Source organism: Malus sylvestris, chromosome 2 (assembly GCF_916048215.2).
Source record: "Malus sylvestris chromosome 2, drMalSylv7.2, whole genome shotgun sequence".
Lineage (NCBI taxonomy): Eukaryota > Viridiplantae > Streptophyta > Magnoliopsida > Rosales > Rosaceae > Malus > Malus sylvestris.
In genome coordinates, this window is record NC_062261.1 from 7,188,276 (window position 1) to 7,201,647 (window position 13,372).

Sequence of the window (13,372 nt, forward strand, 5' to 3'; positions counted from 1 at the left end):
CCACACAGCCGTACAGGACGGGAATAGGATTGGAAGAAATTAATATCTTCCATAATATGCATTGTTTCTGTAGTTTAGTGTAGCATCCATATAAAAGAGGAAGAACATAAGTCTCCTCCCGTCCCATGTGGTGTGACAAAGTTCTAACACCAAACAAATCATAAAATCAAAAGAAACAAGTCTGGACTTTATTGGAGCCAAGCTCTAAGTAGGAAAAAAAATGGAGTACCAAGCCAACAAGCTCCCCCCGGCAGCTTTGCAAGGAACAGCGGAGGAACGTTTACGTATGCAACCTTACTCTTGCTTTGCAAAGAAGTTGTTTCCATAACTTAAACGAGTGACCCTTTGGTCACAAAAGACCAACATTTCCATTGTGTCAAGATTCACCCTCAAATAATAAAGGGAGTACAAAAAAAAAAAAAAAGGTGTGAAGAAAACCACTTAACAATCTAAAGTGCTTTTGTTGCAGTATTTCAAGTCAAGTAACTTTTCTATGTGCAAGATTGGTTTGACATACGGACATGGTAGCGTCATGTTGCATTGCATCATGCTGGTGACATGAGGTGAAAAAGGAATGTTTCAGTAAAGAAAGATAAATCATTGTTGATGAAAGCAAGTTGCTATGAAAGTTACTCTCACATTGAAGGGTAGTTTGTCAGAAAATACTTCATAGAAATCACTTTTGAAATGAAATTGCTACGAAAGTCCATCTCTTTCAACTTGATCACATTCACATTTGAAGGTAGTAGGTAGGAAACTGCAACGTAGGTAGGAAGAAAAGCATGAGGACTGATATAACAAGAGAGAGTCCATTGTCCATACAATACTGCATATACTAAGAAATGTCCTGGAAGTTGTTCTTTTGATTTTGGGTAGTGACTTAGTTGACTGGGAAACTTTGTTGACGAAAAGTTGGGTTTCATCTAGGTGTCCAGATGATTACCGTTTCATCAATCCAGGAGACATGTAGACATTTTATTCTTCACCATTTTCTAAGATGAAACGACGTGAATGAAAATCCATATGTTAAGTTCTGAATGGCTTACTGATGTTGAGAGTGAATTTTACATCCGGCAAAAAAGTGACTTTATATGTGTTTATAAGTAATTGAAATATTTCTTATATTGCCAATTAATTTTACGATGAAATCTCAACTTCTTTCATGATATTAGAGCATGTTGTCGCATGTGCAAAGCCCAACGACCATACGAGCTCAACGTCACCCGATTCGTGTTGTCCACATGTTAGATTTGAAAATTGGCCACACATAAAAGAGCTTTTTGAGAATGAATCTCACATCGGATTAACTTACATGTTTTGTATGTGTTAAGTAGCCCTAGGATGCTGAACTCTTTCTATATTTTGTAGGTACCATATTATACCATTAAAATTTGGTGATTGTTCCAGTTTCTAGTTCATTGGCTTCAATCCACAATCAAAACTTTTATATGGGATGGGGGTTCTCCTAAGTCATGAGTAACCACATTGAAAGTCTATTCACCAAAAAACAAAAAATTGAAAGTCTGTATTCTTTTTCCCCAAATTGAAAGTCTGGATTGTTTTTTTCCCCCAATTTTAAGTCATGTTGTCGAACTTATACCTGTAGGGTTTTAAGTTCGACTTTCATAAATGACGAGTTTCATCTGGATTTATTTATGTAAGTTAGTGTAAACCTCTCATGTCCTATAGCGTAAATATATTGTTGTATGGCATGCCAGACTGTGGTTAATTTGATTTCCTGCAGGTTTATGTTTTGTGGCGCTAATTAATATGTATTTATGAAAGTTTCTTGTAAATACCTCAGAGTCATCCAAAACCCGAAGTGAGCCAGAGTTGCGTTTTAGAAGACCAACAACAGTTTCATTTTAGATCTCCAGAGCAGAAAATGGTCAAAACAAAATACCTTTATGGCGTCTACGTGATCAAAAAGAAAGCAACAAAGGCATGAGTACAAAATGGTTATAGCAATACCAAGAGGATTCCAAAGGCTATATAAAAGGTCATGGTATGAACTATGAGTTATATTCTTGATGTGTTCGAAGATGTCCCTCACTGCATTTTCGGTGATTCCTCTCATAGTAAATGTCATACCAACGGGAAACGGGGTGATAAATATCAAGAAGTGGAGCTCGAATATTAGAAACCGGGCCGAACCTAACAACCAAGCCCAAAATTAAAAAAAGGCCCGCAAATTAAAGAAGAGTCGGAAGTCTTTTCGTTTAGAAGTGATTTTAAAATGTTTGAGAGTACAAACACATGTAGACACTAGAGAGAACAATGTGTGTGGTGTGTAGCATCCATATGAGAGAGGAAGAACATAAGTCTCCTCCCATGTGGTGTGACAAAAGGTGTAACACCAAACAAATCACAAAATCAAAATAAACAAGTCTGAACTTCATTGGAGTCAACCTCTAAGTAAAAGTAAAAAGAGAGTCACAAGCCAACAAGGCTCCCTACTTTGCTAGGGTCGGAGGAGGAACGTCTATGGTACGCAGCCTTACTCTTGCTTTGCAATGATGATGTTTTCACGGCTCGAATCCGTGATCATTTGGTCACAATGGAGCAACCTTTCCATTGCGCTCAGGCCCTCAAATAAAAAAGGGAGTACAAAAGAAAAAAAAACAAAAGGTGTGAAGAAAACCACTTAACAATCTAAAGTGCTTTTGTTGCAGTATTCAACTCAAGTAACTATTCTATGTGCAAAATTGGTTTGACATACGAACATAGTAGCATCACGTTGCATTGCATTGTGCTGGTGATATGAGGTGAAAAAGGAGCGCGTCAATAAAGAAAAATAAATCATTGTTGATGAAATCAAGTTGTCACGAAAATTACTCTCACATTAAAAGGTGGTATATATGAAAATGCTTCGTATAAATCACTTTTGAAAAGAAGTTGTCACGAAATTTTTTTCTCTTTTAGCTTGATTACATTCACATGTGAAGGTAATAGGTAGGAAACTGCTCTGCAGGTAGGAGGAAAAGTGAGGGCTGATATAACAAGAGAGAGTCCATTGTCCATACTATACTGCATATACCAAGAAATGTCCTGGAAATTGTTCTTTTGATTTTGGGTCATGACTTAGTTGACTGGGAAACTTTGTTTACGTTTAGTTAGGTTCATCTAGGTGTTTAGATGATTGCCGTTTCATCAATCCACGAGATATGTAGACATTTTATCCTCCATCATTTTCTAAGATGAAAAGACGTGAATGAAAATTCATATGTTAAAGTTTTGAACAACTTAATGATGCTGAGAGTGAATTTTAAATCGGATAAAAAAAATAACTTTACATATGTTTATAAGTAATTAAATTACTTTTTATATTGTTAATTATTTTTATGATGGAATCTCACGTAATGGACAACCAAATTTGATGTCGAATTTTCCATCTATAAGATTCGAACTAAGATCTCTTACTTCCGAATGAAGAGGAATACCACCATGTTATACCATTAAAATGGAACCGGATCCCCAAAAATTGAGGTTGCTGAGAAATGATCTTGGGTCGTTGAAATTTGATCTAACGATTATAAATAGGGAGCCCCTCTAAAAGTTATAATAATTGTAACCGTTGAATCAAATTTCAACGACCCTGATTTATTGCTCAGGGTGCTCAGTTTTTTTAGATCAAGAGGGGATCCGGTTCCCATTAAAATTTCATGATTGTCCCAGTTTCTAGTTCATTGGCTTCCATCCACAAACAAAACTTTTATATGGGATAGGGTTCTCCTAAGTCATGAGTAACCAAATTGAAAGTCCGTTTTCACCAAAAAAAAAAAAATATTTGGAACTCTGTACTCTTTTTCCCCCAAATTGAAAGTTCGGATTGTTTTTTTCCACAACTCAAGTCATATAGTGGAACTTATACCTGTATGGTTTAAGTTCGACTTTTGTAAAAAGTAATGCTAAGAAGACTAAATTTATAGATTAAAATTTTAAACTAAATGATAAGAAAATTGATAATTTGATTATTATTTAAACATTGATAAACGTGCTCATTTTTTATTGGTGACACATCATTTAGTTTACAATTTTAGTATATAAATTTAGTCTCTCTATCATTACTTTTTTGGAAATGACGAGTTCTATACTAAGAGAGAGGATCCTTGTTGATCCTCTTTGTGAGGATCTCGGAGATCCTCTTTATCGTGCATTGTGAGACTAGTTTTTGTCAAGCATGGTTTATATTTAATTTTAAATAAAAAAATTACATAATTTCTGACTCACGATATACGATCAACGAATATGATTTAAGCCCCCACAAAGAGAATGCAGATCCTCTCTTCTATACCGATCTATTATTATAGTGGCCTACTTCTGCAAATGGAGAACCATGCGTTTGAAACACAAACACGGAAACTGACGCCCACGCTCCCATACGCGGCCAGCCTCTGCTGGAGGTGACCCCACCCACGTGGGTTGTACGGCCACTTGCTGTTGAATATTGAGCCCAATGACTCTTTTGACTAATCCAACGGCATACATTCACCACATTTGAGTAATTTAGATGGTGAAATGATGACTAATTAATTACTTGTCAATTAATTGGTGAAATGAGGATAATTAATTCTTTTTGGTATAATCGAAGCAAATCATTCTTTGTCCACTTAGATTAGATGTTATAAATCCCTATACATACATAAATTTATTATAAACACTAACAACAGTACCACACTTAGATTGGATGTGTTTCATATATATATTTCATCTGTTTCGTGTTTTATGCACATTTATTATATATTTTATATTATTTCGTAATCTTTCATGAGTTTTTTGATATCGATTTATAGTGTAAAAATAAGAATCCCAACGTGTACATTTGATGGCATGTCAGTGGTTAATTTGATTTCCTTCATATTTATGGTGCTATTTAATAGAGTAAATTGTACAAATGGTCCCTCAATTTTAATCAAATTGGAGCAATGGTCCCTCAACTAAAAACTCATTACCTTTGGTCCCTCAACTTATCAAAACGTGCAGCTATGGTCCCTCAACTAAAAATTCATTATCATTGGTCCCTGAACTTTAATTCAAGTGGAGAAATGGTCCTTTAACTTTAACCCAATTGTAGCAATGGTCCTTCCAATATAACTCGTTTTGACAAATTTTTTGACATAGTTGACGAAAAGAACCATAATTATACACTTTGATGAGTTAATGGACCCTAATTATATAAATGGTCATTCCAACATAGCTTATTTTGACAAAATTTTGACAAAATTGATGAAAATGACTATAGCTACACATTTTGATAAGTTGAGGGACCAATGGTAATGAATTTTTAGTTGAGGGACCATTGCTCCAATTTGATTAAAGTTGAGGGACTATTTGTACAATTTACTCTATTTAATATGTTTTATGTAAAAGAAATTGCATTTCATCAGTAGGCATTGCATGAAAGAGGGAAAAATAATGTCCAATAGAATCATTTTATTATATAACCGAAAGAAAAAGGTAAATAATTGTAGCTGAGTAGTTTCCAACTAATGATAGTGTGATGAGACAATGAATTGACTCGTCAAGAGCACCATATCTATAAATATCTGGCGTATGAAAAAAGAACGCGTCGGTAACAAAAAAACAAATTGTTTGATGAAATGATTTTGCAACGAAAGAGATGAGAAATTTCGCGTCAACTTTAATCCTTTCACTTTATCACAGTCACATTGAAAGGTAAGAAGCTAGGTAAGAAGCAACGAAAGAGATGAGAAGTTACGTAAGAAGCTGCTTCGTTGGTAGGGAGAAAAGCCTGATGACTGATATATATATATATATATATATATATATATATATATATATATATATATATATATATAACAAGAGAGTCCCTTGTCCATACACCATACCATACTGCATATTCCAATTATTTGAGGGCCTCTTTTCGTTAGTTTATGTTCTGGCTTTAATTCTCCTATGGCCAATCAAATTGTCCCTTCTTTACTAAAACTCAGCGGAAGTTAACTGTTCATTAACAGTGTTGCCGAGCAATTTTTTTTGGTCTTCTGGATTGTGCTGCGTGTTGGTCATCGTGGTTGGCTCTTCGTCGTTCTTCACACCGAAGTCGCTGGAAGGGTTTGCAATTGCCATCGTTTTTTCTGCTTATTTCTTTCCGTCTCTCTCTTCAATCCGATCTCATCGCCTAGAAGTCTGGTTGTTCTGTTTGTTTCTGCCGTCTTCTGCAAACGAATCGCGTCGTTTTAGGTGCGTTTCTTCATCTGTTATTTTACTTTTTGTTTGGTTATCAAGAAAATTTTCAAATTCATTTTTGTTAGATTCAAGTTTTGGTCTTTCGCGTTGACTGATTTCTTATTTTTGGGTTTTTCGCGTGTGGCTGTTTGATCCGATTACGTTGTTTATTTCAGGAAAGATTGGTCTTGCAATTTTAGGGTTTTTGCTGCCGCGTGTTTGCAGGCCCTTTTCCAATTAAGGTATGTAATTCATGTTCATTCTCTTCGAATTTGCCATTTAAATCTTTCATATTTGATCTCAATTCTTTAATTCCAAGTCCCCTGTTTCCAGATCTTCATCTGTTACTTCCATTTACACAAGCTCTCAGCCGTTGGTCTGATTCTGCGTCCCGTACATAAAGCATTCAACTTTCCAGGTTGGGAATCCGAGTTTCCTTTTTATTTTTTGTGCTTTTCAGTCAATTAAGCATGTCATTTGAAGATCAATTTAACTTTATGTCCATGTGACCTAAACCATTGAACTCTACAGGATAATTTGATTAGAAAATCCTTTTTTTTTCCCCTACTTTTGAATGAATCAAGCAAGGCATTTTAAAGCTCTGTATAAAAAATTATATAGGTCGTCGTACCAGTGCACAAGGCTCCCGCTTTACGCAGGGTCTGGGAGAGGTGAATGTCGGCTAGTCTTACCCCAATTTATTATAGAGAGAGGCTGCTCTCAAGTTAAACATGTTATTTCAAAATTAGTGTGGTGTATTGAAATTGCAATAAAAAATGTTGATTTTTTTTCATGGCAACTTATTTGGAAGAGATTTATAATGTTGTCTGTCATGTTAAAATTTTGGATCAGTTTTTTTAAATTTTTCATCCGTTCTCTATCTTTGCAGTTGAATTGAATTATTCTAAAGTACATAAATTTGGCAGTCATATTCGTGGGACCTCAATTTTCTTTTTGTTATGATGAGTGGCTTGAGTGATGTTGCGGCTTTGTTCTATGTTTCTGTGGAGATTTTATCTTTTTCTATTTGGAATTGTCTGCAGATTAATATCAGCGTAAAAAAAAAAAAAAAAAAAATCTGCTGCGTTTGAATTTGGATTCCAATTCTTCTGCACTTAGCTGCTTTCATCTGTCAAACTGATTGGCCATTCTATATATTTGTAAGTATTCCCTCTGCAGATTTTGTATGAAATATTTTATTTCTTTCTTTTCTTGGTCAACCGTATAATTATTTTTGTGAGACTGTGAATCGCATGGGCCTCTATTATACATAAGATAGTTCTTTTTAGAACCTTTTTTAATTGCATTGCAACCTTCAGCTTCATTCGGACTATAGTTTGAGCTCTATGCTGTGCATGAAAAATGGCTTGGTTTTATCAATAAAATTTATGTATTCTGCATTCCATCTTTGTTCCTATGACTATAGTTTGAGCTCTATGCTGTACATGAAAAATGGCTTGGTTTTATCAATAAAATTTATGTATTCTGCATTCCATCTTTGTTCCTATTTCTTAATTAGATCGTAGGATTCAACTACATTCAGATTATAATTTGAGGTGGACAATGTTTGTTGAGATTGACAGATGCATGTGTTTAAGTGCGTGCATCTGTTTTTGGGAATTTATATGCCCCATTTTCACGTATGAACAAATTCACATTGATTACATTTTTTTAACCTTTCCTAACAATACAATCTATCAAACTCCGTTCTCCTTATTTTTATTCCCAGATGTCATGTGCGAATACAACCATAACACAACACATGTGTCATTCCTTAGATCATTAATCGGTTAGAAACTAGAATACTTTTATTTCTAATTTTACATGACTGCACTACACATAAAAACACGGTTAACTGTTTTTTTCCAACATTAGAACCAGTCTTAAACAAATACACGCAAAAAAAAAAAAAAAAAATTCCAACAAGTAGTTAGCAATTTTCCCAACTTTCCAGTTCTTAAAACAGTTGAGAACGTAAAAATTTATTCCTATTCATCCATTTCCCAAACTCCTTACCATCTGAATATAACTCTGTATTTCAACTACTTATTCTTTATTTACTGTTCTTTTGCAGCATAATCAGTTTCTGTGTGTTCCATGGTTTCCAATCATCATTTATTATAAGGTACACCATTCTCACACTATATGTTATTTGCTTTGATAAAATTATTTCTCAGCTATTCTGATTATTAACAAAAACAATATTATTTTTTCCTGAGTTGCATATTAATTATCATAACACTCTCCTACATGTTAACTATCAATTTACAGACTTAACAACCCTTCACAAACTGAATCAACATTTTTTCACACCCTACAGAACAACTTTAACTATTTTATTACATCTATATTGTTTCTTACAATTCCTCCATTACCAGGTCAAAACTGAACCATCTGTTATCCCTATCTGTTTATTCCTTACTATAAATATGATGATTACGCATGTGTCTGTAAAACTTTTTACAAATCTCATACATACACTTTATAAACCCGCAACAACGCACGGGCACAATTGCTAGTATATAACAAGAGAGAGTCCATTGTCCATACACCATACCATAATTACGAGGATTCTGTTAGCTTTTTTGTGAACTCATTATTCCTATACGTACCCCACCTTCCATATTTGTAGACAATGGACTTGTTTTAATGTGCTTTTAAAATGACTAAAAGCGTTTTTAGAGAAAATATTTTTGGTTTTTAAAAGCACTTAAATGTTTTCTATAAGAAGCATTCCATGAAGAACTTTTAAGTGATTTTTAAGGATTTATTAGCATTTTTACTAATGATTGTTTCTAAAAATATTTTCATAAAAAACATTTTTAATTATTTTAAAAATACATCTAAACGAGCTCAATGTCTCCGCTCTCCACATGGTTGCGAATCCGGTCTTCCATGCTTAAACTCGTCACATTAAAACAGAGGTAAATCATGTGTGGCTCATTTATTCAGCCTAATTATTAATTAATTAAATCCAGCGAATAAAAAGAATACATCACAAAGACGTGGCCTTTGAAAAGAGGCAAATGGTTTGGAATTATAAAGTCATTGGTGAAGAAAGGGCATGGGTGATGACAAATATCAATGAATAATAAAATACAGACAAAGCCATGGTGAGTCGGTTGCTCGTCAAAGAAACAAAAAGTTCCAAAGGCATAACAAAACAAATTATTATTATTTTTTTTTTTTTGAGAAGAAACAATTTTATTAAAAGAATAAAGAACAGCACAGAAGTGGATAAGAGTCCACTAACTGAAAACAAGGAAAAACCCATTAGGATTTGGCTACAGCAGCCATTTCTAGACCTCGTTCACTTAACTGCAGCTAACAAATCCCATAGTATTTGAGATAGAGAAACATTCTTAAACTCTTTAGTTACCGAAGCCCAAAAAGCTGCCCAATATTTTACTCTCCCCCAAAGTTCTTCTGCCCCCACTCCAGTATAGTCTTCAAAAATCCTCTTGTTACGTTCCAGCCATATATTCCAGAAAATTGCCGATACCAAGCAACCCCACAAAACTTTGGATTTTTTCCTTTTTCCAAGTGCCTTAAAATTTGTGCTTAGTAGCTCGAGACACCCTTTAGGAATGACCCAACTTGCTTTAACCTCCTGAAACAATTTCCACCACAGTTGGATCGAGTAGGAGCAATGAAGAAATATGTGATTTACACTCTCCTCCTTGGCTTTGCACAGGCTACACCAATGTGGTGATAAGCACATAAGAGGGTTTCTCCTTTGAATTCTGTCGCATGTGTTTAGATTCCCATTGGCCACAAGCCATACAAGTATTTTAACCTTCGGAGGAACCTTTGATTTCCAAATCTGAGGGTAGGTTGGAAAATAGTGCACACTCCCATCGTTGCTCCGTAATGAACGATAGGATTTGCATGAGAACAAACCTGAAACTTCCAGGTTCCACCTTCTGATATCCCTCTTTAATGGAGACAATCGAACCTCTTCCAGTTTCTGTAATAATGTGGCCACCTCTACTATCTCCATCTCATTCAAGTTTCTCCTAAAATCAAAGTTCCAACACAAAGGATTTGCTGAAACTTCCACGAAGCTCGAGATGTTTTGATTATGCTTCCTCGATAGAAGGAATAGTATGGGGAATTGCTCCTTCAACGGTCCCCCTGTTACCCATCCATCCTCCCAAAACCTCACCCTCTCATCGTTGCCCACCTCAAACGTGCAGCATCTAAGAAACTGTTGAGAACCACTCGAAATGTCTTTCCATGGGCTTCGACTTGAAACCCTCCTATGAGGAAGTGCTTCCCATCCATTAGCTTGTAGCCCATACTTACTTTTTATCACCTTGTGCCACAGAGATTGTGACTCCCTTGGGAATCTCCACAACCACTTAGCCAATAATGCTTCGTTCTGATTCCTCAAGTTCCCCACCCCTAGACCTCCTTCCTCTTTGTTTTTAGTGACTAACTCCCACTTGGCCAAGTGTGTTTTCTTACCTTCCTCCATGCCTTCCCATAGAAACCCCTTCATTAATCTTTCTATACGTCCTCTTACCCCGCATGGAATTTTGAACAAGGACATATAGTAAATCGGCATGCTTCCCAGGACTGATTGAATTAGAGTTAATTTACCCCCTCTGGATAGGAAAGCCTTCTTCCAACTTTGAAGTCTTCTTTCCATTGTTTCTACCACTGGATCCCAAAATTTTATTGCTCTTGGCCTTCCTCCGAGGGGAAGCCCCAAATACTTTATCGGCCAACACCCTACCTCGCACCCCCAAGAAACTGCCAACCTGTTTAGTTTCTCATTGTCTGAATTTATCCCAGCCAAAAAGCACTTAGCTTTGTTGATTTTCAATCCTGAGACCGAACAGAATAAATTAAGCACTTGGATTAGGTTGTTCCAAACTTCCTCGTCTTCTGTCAAGAAGAAAATGGTGTCGTCGGCAAATTGGAGATGAGATATCTCCACCTTTTCTTGGCCGATACACAAGCCTTTGATGAGATCAGTTTCTTGTGCCTTCTCCATTAACCTGCTCAGAACATCGACTACTAAGGTGAAAAGAAATGGTGACAGTGGATCGCCTTGTCTCAAACCTCTTGAAGCTTGAAATTTTCCCCTTGGCCTTCCATTGATCAAAACGGAGAAATTTGCAGAGCTTAAACATCCTTGCATCCATTTCCTCCATCTATTGCCAAAACCTTTTCTTTGTAGTACTTCTTCCAGAAATCTCCATTCCACATGATCATACGCTTTTTCAAAGTCGATCTTAAGCACCAATCCCTTCTCTTTTTTCTACCTCACCTCTTCTACCACTTCATTTGCAATGAGGACAACATCCAAAATTTGTCTATCTTTGACGAACGCCCCCTGATTCGGAGAGACAGTGGTATCCAAAACCTCCTTCAATCTTGAAGCCAGTGTTTTGGCTATAATTTTATACAATCCAGTTACTAAACTTATGGGCCTATAGTCCGTCACTTTTAAAGAATCTGATTTCTTCGGGATAAGGCAAATAAAAGTCTCGTTCGTCACTGCATTTATTATCCCTTTCTCAAAGAACTCCTCCATGATCTTCATTATATCATTCTTCAAAATCTCCCAGCAATGTTGAAACATTTGCATAGAGAAGCCATCTGGACCTGGTGATTTATCCTTTCCACAATCGAAAACTGCTCTTTGAACTTCTATTTCCTCAAAAGGCCTCTCAAGCCAAACTGCCTGAAGGGCGCTTATTGGAGCCCAATTTATCCCTTCCAATCCCCAACATGCCTCGTCGTTACTGCTGAATAAGGATTTGAAAAAGTTGACAATATGCTCTTCGATCTCTTTAGCTTCCTCTATTATTCCCCCTCCCACCGACTCTAACCTCTCAATATAGTTTCTCTTCCTTCTCCCATTTGCAACTCGATGGAAGAATTTTGTATTACCATCCCCTTCCTTTGCCCATTCCACTTTGCTTCTCTGCCTCCATTTCACTTCTTCTTTAAAAGCCAAGTCTCCTACAATGGTTTGGAGTTCTTCCCTTTTACTTCTAGCTTCAAGATCTAAGCCTTCCAACCCCTCTCTCCTGTCCAACTCCTCTATGTTTGCTTCCACGTCTTTCAAGACTTTTTCAATTTCGCCGAAGCTCTCCTTACTCCAGCTTTGCACCTTTCTTTTCATGGCTTTTAACTTGATCATAAATTTATAACCCTCCCACCCCTCCACTTGCTCCGATTGCCACCATTCCTTGAATTTATTCCTGAATTCTGGATCTTGAAGCCACATGTTTTCAAATCTGAAAGGGCATGGCCCCCATTTCACTTTGTTGGTGTCTAGCTGGACTGGGCAATGATCAGAAATGACCCTAGCCAAGGCCGTTTGTCTAGCCTCAGGGAAGATATCTTCGCAGCCTGTAGAGCATAAGAATCTGTCTAATCTCCGACACACAGGTTCTTCTCTGAGGTTTGACCAAGTAAATTGTGCATTGAGCAGCTCCAGATCCTTAAGTTCTGTCTCTCTAATGAAATCATTAAAATCCCTCATGCTTTTAGTCAACCTCCCTCCGTTTGATTTCTCATTTATGAATCTAACCACGTTAAAATCTCCTCCTACACACCATCTTGGTCCGCACATGCCATAAAGTCCCGCCAATTCTTCCCAAAACTCCCTTCGGTCTCTATTTTTACATGGACCATAGACTCCAGAAAGCCACCACTCCATCCCATTGGGAGCCATAATTTGTATTGATGCAGAGAAAACACCGATCAAAGATTCGGTTACTGACAAGTGTTTTGTATTCCAGATTACAGCTATGCCCCCTGAACTTCCTTGTGCAGGGGCATAAATCCAGTCTTTATATCTGCTTCCCCACACACTAGCCACAAGGCTTCTGTCAATCATAGCTTTCTTAGTTTCTTGAGTATGATGATGTCGGGCTGTAGCCGTTGGAATTGCTTTTTCAAAGTTAGCCTCTTCCGTCTACTTCCCAATCCTCTAACATTCCAGCTAATTATCTTCATTAAAACTGGTATTGCCCCTGTGAAGTTTACTATCTCCCTTAAAACCATCCTCTTTCTTGCCTCTTCTGACTTTCCCTTTCTTCGCTTCTTTTAACAGAGACCTCTTCAACGGAAACAAGGAAATCTTCATTTTAGACAGAAATTTGGAATTTAGATGTTGTGGCTCACTGTTAGCTAATTGGCCTGCCAGTTTTTTCCTTCTTCTGTA

The 13,372-nt window shown here is 36.6% G+C and overlaps 3 protein-coding genes and 1 pseudogene across 42 annotated transcripts in view; 2 read left to right on the plus strand and 2 right to left on the minus strand.

Moving 5' to 3' along the window:
• The window catches only part of LOC126607462 (disease resistance protein RPV1-like), a 147,080-nt gene that overhangs the window by 90,048 nt on the left and 43,660 nt on the right, over positions 1 to 13,372 (plus strand). The window contains exons 1-5 of one of the 31 annotated variants that reach the window (XM_050275126.1): positions 5,832 to 6,204; positions 6,366 to 6,431; positions 6,523 to 6,620; positions 7,244 to 7,349; positions 8,264 to 8,314. The exons of 23 other annotated variants lie outside the window; for them this stretch is intronic. The gene's annotated coding sequence lies outside the window, so the exon portion shown is untranslated. Of the gene's footprint in view, positions 1 to 5,831; positions 6,205 to 6,365; positions 6,432 to 6,508; positions 6,621 to 7,232; positions 7,354 to 8,263; positions 8,315 to 13,372 lie in introns of those variants that run through there. 7 more of the 31 variants (XM_050275090.1, XM_050275115.1, XM_050275122.1 and 4 more) reach the window with 7 other exon arrangements.
• Positions 1 to 13,372, minus strand: part of LOC126607681 (uncharacterized) — an 88,150-nt gene that overhangs the window by 57,117 nt on the left and 17,661 nt on the right. The window lies entirely within an intron of this gene.
• LOC126607617 (uncharacterized) overlaps positions 1 to 13,372 on the minus strand; it is a 90,433-nt pseudogene that overhangs the window by 55,386 nt on the left and 21,675 nt on the right.
• Positions 1 to 13,372, plus strand: part of LOC126607777 (uncharacterized) — a 68,235-nt gene that overhangs the window by 22,978 nt on the left and 31,885 nt on the right. The window lies entirely within an intron of this gene.